Source organism: Oncorhynchus tshawytscha, unplaced genomic scaffold (assembly GCF_018296145.1).
Source record: "Oncorhynchus tshawytscha isolate Ot180627B unplaced genomic scaffold, Otsh_v2.0 Un_contig_237_pilon_pilon, whole genome shotgun sequence".
In the NCBI taxonomy this organism is placed as follows: domain Eukaryota; kingdom Metazoa; phylum Chordata; class Actinopteri; order Salmoniformes; family Salmonidae; genus Oncorhynchus; species Oncorhynchus tshawytscha.
The window spans coordinates 375,677-381,677 of NW_024609779.1; the positions used below are offsets into that span (position 1 = coordinate 375,677).

General features: G+C 44.0%; 1 long non-coding RNA gene across 1 annotated transcript; it reads right to left on the reverse strand.

Annotated features, from left to right (window-relative positions):
- On the reverse strand, positions 1-1,669 carry LOC121845844. Its single transcript, XR_006082809.1, has 3 exons — positions 1,436-1,669; positions 1,128-1,283; positions 1-826 (listed from the first exon to the last, which is right to left on the reverse strand). It is a non-coding gene; the product is annotated as an uncharacterized LOC121845844 (long non-coding RNA).
- Positions 1,670-6,001: the final 4,332 nt, after the last annotated feature.

Consider the following 6,001-nt stretch of genomic DNA (forward strand, 5'->3'; position numbering starts at 1 on the left):
CCAGGTCCCAGTTTACCTACACCCTTCAATGGATTCTTCTAGGTCCCAGTTTACCTAAACCCTTCAATGGATTCTACCAGGTCCCAGACAGTTCACCTACACCCTTCAATGGATTCTTCTAGGTCCCAGTTTACCTAAACCCTTCAATGGATTCTTCTAGGTCCCAGTTTACCTACACCCTTCAATGGATTCTACCAGGTCCCAGTTTACCTAAACCCTTCAATGGATTCTACCAGGTCCCAGTTCACCTAAACCCTTCAATGGATTCTTCTAGGTCCCAGTTTTCCTACACCCTTCAATGGATTCTTCTAGGTCCCAGTTCACCTAAACCCTTCAATGGATTCTTCTAGGTCCCAGTTCACCTAAACCCTTCAATGGATTCTACCAGGTCCCAGTTCACCTACACCCTTCAATGGATTCTTCTAGGTCCCAGTTTACCTAAACCCTTCAATGGATTCTTCTAGGTCCCAGTTTACCTAAACACTTCAATGGATTCTTCTAGGTCCCAGTTTACCTAAACCCTTCAATGGATTCTACCAGGTCCCAGACAGTTCACCTACACCCTTCAATGGATTCTTCTAGGTCCCAGTTTCCCTAAACCCTTCAATGGATTCTTCTAGGTCCCAGTTTACCTAAACCCTTCAATGGATTCTACCAGGTCCCAGTTTACCTACACCCTTCAATAGATTCTTCTAGGTCCCAGTTTACCTAAACCCTTCAATGGATTCTACCAGGTCCCAGACAGTTCACCTACACCCTTCAATGGATTCTTCTAGGTCCCAGTTTACCTAAACCCTTCAATGGATTCTTCCAGGTCCCAGTTTACCTACACCCTTCAATGGTAGGTCCCAGTTTACCTAAACCCTTCAATGGATTCTTCCAGGTCCCAGTTTACCTAAACCCTTCAATGGATTCTTCTAGGTCCCAGTTTACCTACACCCTTCAATGGATTCTACCAGGTCCCAGTTCACCTAAACCCTTCAATGGATTCTTCTAGGTCCCAGTTCACCTAAACCCTTCAATGGATTCTACCAGGTCCCAAACAGTTTACCTAAACCCTTCAATGGATTCTTCTAGGTCCCAGTTTACCTAAACCCTTCAATGGATTCTTCTAGGTCCCAGTTTACCTAAACCCTTCAATGGATTCTTCTAGGTCCCAGTTTACCTAAACCCTTCAATGGATTCTACCAGGTCCCAGACAGTTCACCTACACCCTTCAATGGATTCTTCTAGGTCCCAGTTTACCTAAACCCTTCAATGGATTCTTCTAGGTCCCAGTTTACCTAAACCCTTCAATGGATTCTACCAGGTCCCAGTTTACCTAAACCCTTCAATGGATTCTACCAGGTCCCAGTTTACCTAAACCCTTCAATGGATTCTACCAGGTCCCAGTTTACCTAAACCCTTCAATGGATTTTACCAGGTCCCAGTTTACCTAAACCCTTCAATGGATTCTTCTAGGTCCCAGTTTACCTAAACCCTTCAATGGATTCTACCAGGTCCCAGACAGTTCACCTACACCCTTCAATGGATTCTTCTAGGTCCCAGTTTACCTAAACCCTTCAATGGATTCTACCAGGTCCTAGTTCACCTACACCCTTCAATGGATTCTTCTAGGTCCCAGTTTACCTAAACCCTTCAATGGATTCTACCAGGTCCCAGTTTCCCTAAACCCTTCAATGGATTCTTCTAGGTCCCAGTTTACCTAAACCCTTCAATGGATTCTACCAGGTCCCAGTTTACCTAAACCCTTCAATGGATTCTACCAGGTCCCAGTTTACCTAAACCCTTCAATGGATTTTACCAGGTCCCAGTTTACCTAAACCCTTCAATGGATTTTACCAGGTCCCAGTTTACCTAAACCCTTCAATGGATTCTACCAGGTCCCAGTTCACCTAAACCCTTCAATGGATTCTTCTAGGTCCCAGTTCACCTAAACCCTTCAATGGATTTTTCTAGGTCCCAGTTTTCCTACACCCTTCAATGGATTCTTCTAGGTCCCAGTTTTCGTACACCCTTCAATGGATTCTTCTAGGTCCCAGTTCACCTAAACCCTTCAATGGATTCTTCTAGGTCCCAGTTTACCTAAACCCTTCAATGGATTCTTCTAGGTCCCAGTTTACCTACACCCTTCAATGGATTCTACCAGGTCCCAGTTTACCTAAACCCTTCAATGGATTCTACCAGGTCCCAGTTCACCTAAACCCTTCAATGGATTCTTCTAGGTCCCAGTTTACCTACACCCTTCAATGGATTCTTCTAGGTCCCAGTTCACCTAAACCCTTCAATGGATTCTACCAGGTCCCAGTTTACCTAAACCCTTCAATGGATTCTTCTAGGTCCCAGTTTACCTAAACCCTTCAATGGATACTTCAGGTCCCAGTTTACCTAAACCCTTCAATGGATTCTACCAGGTCCCAGACAGTTTACCTAAACCCTTCAATGGATTCTACCAGGTCCCAGTTTACCTAAACCCTTCAATGGATTCTTCTAGGTCCCAGTTTACCTAAACCCTTCAATGGATTCTACCAGGTCCCAGTTTACCTAAACCCTGCAATGGATTCTACCAGGTCCCAGTTTACCTAAACCCTTCAATGGATTCTTCAGGTCCCAGACAGTTTACCTAAACCCTTCAATGGCTTCTTCAGGTCCCAGACAGTTTACTTAAACCCTTCAATGGATTCTACCAGGTCCCAGTTTACCTAAACCCTTCAATGGATTCTTCAGGTCCCAGACAGTTTACCTAAACCCTTCAATGGATTCTTACAGGTCCCAGTTTACCTAAACCCTTCAATGGAGTCTACCAGGTCCCAGTTTACCTAAACCCTTCAATGGATTCTTCAGGTCCCAGACAGTTTTCCTAACCCCTTCAAAGGATTCTTCCAGGTCCCAGACAGTTTACCTAACCCCTTCAAAGGATTCTTCCAGGTCCCAGACAGTTTACCTAAACCCTTCAATGGATTCATCAGGTCCCAGTTTACCTAAACCCTTCAATGGATACTTCAGGTCCCAGACAGTTTACCTAAACCCTTCAATGGATTCTACCAGGTCACAGTTTTCCTAAACCCTTCAATGGATTCTTCCAGGTCCCAGACAGTTTACCTAAACCCGACAATGGATTCTTCAGGTGCCAGACAGTTTACCTAAACCCTTCAGTGGATTCTACCAGGTCCCAGTTTACCTAAACCCTTCAATGGATTCTACCAGGTCCCAGTTTACCTAAACCCTTCAATGGATTCTACCAGGTCCCAGTTTACCTAAACCCTTCAATGGAGTCTACCAGGTCCCAGTTTACCTAAACCCTTCAATGGATTCTTCAGTTCCCAGACAGTTTACCTAAACCCTTCAATGGATTCTACCAGGTCCCAGTTTACCTAAACCCTTCAGTGGATTCTTCTAGGTCCCAGTTTACCTAAACCCTTCAATGGATTCTTCCAGGTCCCAGTTTACCTAAACCCTTCAATGGATTCTACCAGGTCCCAGACAGTTTACCTAAACCCTTCAATAGATTCTACCAGGTCCCAGACTGTTTACCTAAACCCTTCAATGGATTCTACCAGGTCCCAGTTTACCTAAACCCTTCAATGGATTCTACCAGGTCCCAGTTTACCTAAACCCTTCAATGGATTCTACCAGGTCCCAGACAGTTTACCTAAACCCTTCAATAGATTCTACCAGGTCCCAGTTTACCTAAACCCTTCAATGGATTCTACCAGGTCCCAGTTTACCTAAACCCTTCAATGGATTCTACCAGGTCCCAGTTTACCTAAACCCTTCAATGGATTCTACCAGGTCCCAGTTTACCTAAACCCTTCAATGGAGTCTACCAGGTCCCAGTTTACCTAAACCCTTCAATGGATTCTTCAGGTCCCAGACAGTTTTCCTAAACCCTTCAAATGAGTCTTCCAGGTCCCAGACAGTTTACCTAACCCCTTCAAAGGATTCTTCCAGGTCCCAGACAGTTTACCTAAACCCTTCAATGGACTCGTCAGGTCCCAGTTTACCTAAACCCTTCAATGGATACTTCAGGTCCCAGACAGTTTACCTAAACCCTTCAATGGACTCGTCAGGTCCCAGTTTACCTAAACCCTTCAATGGATACTTCAGGTCCCAGACAGTTTACCTAAACCCTTCAATGGATTCTACCAGGTCACAGTTTTCCTAAACACTTCAATGGATTCTTCCAGGTCCCAGACAGTTTACCTAAACCCGACAATGGATTCTTCAGGTGCCAGACAGTTTACCTAAACCCTTCAGTGGATTCTACCAGGTCCTAGTTTACCTAAACCCTTCAATGGATTCTACCAGGTCCCAGTTTACCTAAACCCTTCAGTGGATTCTTCCAGGTCCCAGTTTACCTAAACCCTTCAATGGATTCTACCAGGTCCCAGACAGTTTACCTAAACCATTCAATGGATTCTACCAGGTCCCAGACAGTTTACCTAAACCCTTCAATGGATTCTACCAGGTCCCAGACAGTTTACCTAAACCCTTCAATGGATTCTACCAGGTCCCAGACTGTTTACCTAAACCCTTCAATGGATTCTACCAGGTCCCAGTTTACCTAAACCCTTCAATGGATTCTACCAGGTCCCAGTTTACCTAAACCCTTCAATGGATTCTACCAGGTCCCAGACAGTTTACCTAAACCCTTCAATAGATTGTACCAGGTCCCAGTTTACCTAAACCCTTCAATGGATTCTACCAGGTCCCAGACAGTTTACCTAAACCATTCAATGGATTCTACCAGGTCCCAGACAGTTTACCTAAACCCTTCAATGGATTCTACCAGGTCCCAGACAGTTTACCTAAACCCTTCAATAGATTCTACCAGGTCCCAGACTGTTTACCTAAACCCTTCAATGGATTCTACCAGGTCCCAGTTTACCTAAACCCTTCAATGGATTCTACCAGGTCCCAGTTTACCTAAACCCTTCAATGGATTCTACCAGGTCCCAGTTTACCTAAACCCTTCAATGGATTCTACCAGGTCCCAGACAGTTTACCTAAACCCTTCAATGGATTTTACCAGGTCCCAGACGTCCATTAATACAGTGTATCTGTAGACACACCTCCATGAATACAGTGTATCTGTAGACAACTCCATGAATACAGTGTATCTGTAGACACACCTCCATTAATACAGTGTATCAGTAGACACACCTCCATTAATACAGTGTATCAGTAGACACACCTCCATTAATACAGTGTATCTGTAGACACACCTCCATTAATACAGTGTATCAGTAGACACACCTCCTCCACACCTCCATTAATACAGTGTATCTATAGACACACCTCCATTAATACAGTGTATCTGTAGACACACCTCCATTAATAGTGTATCTGTAGACACACCTCCATTAATACAGTGTATCTATAGACACACCTCCTCCTCCACACCTCCATTAATACAGTGTATCTGTAGACACACCTCCTCCACACCTCCATTAATACAGAGTATCTGTAGACACACCTCCTCCACACCTCCATTAATACAGTGTATCTATAGACACAACTCCATTAATACAGTGTATCTGTAGACACACCTCCATTAATACAGTATATCTGTAGACACACCTCCATTAATACAGTGTATCAGTAGACACATCTCCTCCACACCTCCATTAATACAGAGTATCTGTAGACACACCTCCTCCACACCTCCATTAATACAGTGTATCTATAGACACACCTCCATTAATACAGTGTATCTGTAGACACACCTCCATTAATACAGTATATCTGTAGACACACCTCCATTAATACAGTATATCTGTAGACACACCTCCATTAATACAGTGTATCAGTAGACACACCTCCTCCACACCTCCATTAATACAGTGTATCTATAGACACACCTCCATTAATACAGTGTATCTATAGACACACCTCCTCCTCCACATCTCCATTAATACAGTGTATCAGTAGACACACCTCCATTAATAGTGTATCAGTAGACACACCTCCATTAATACAGTGTATCAGTAGACACACCTCC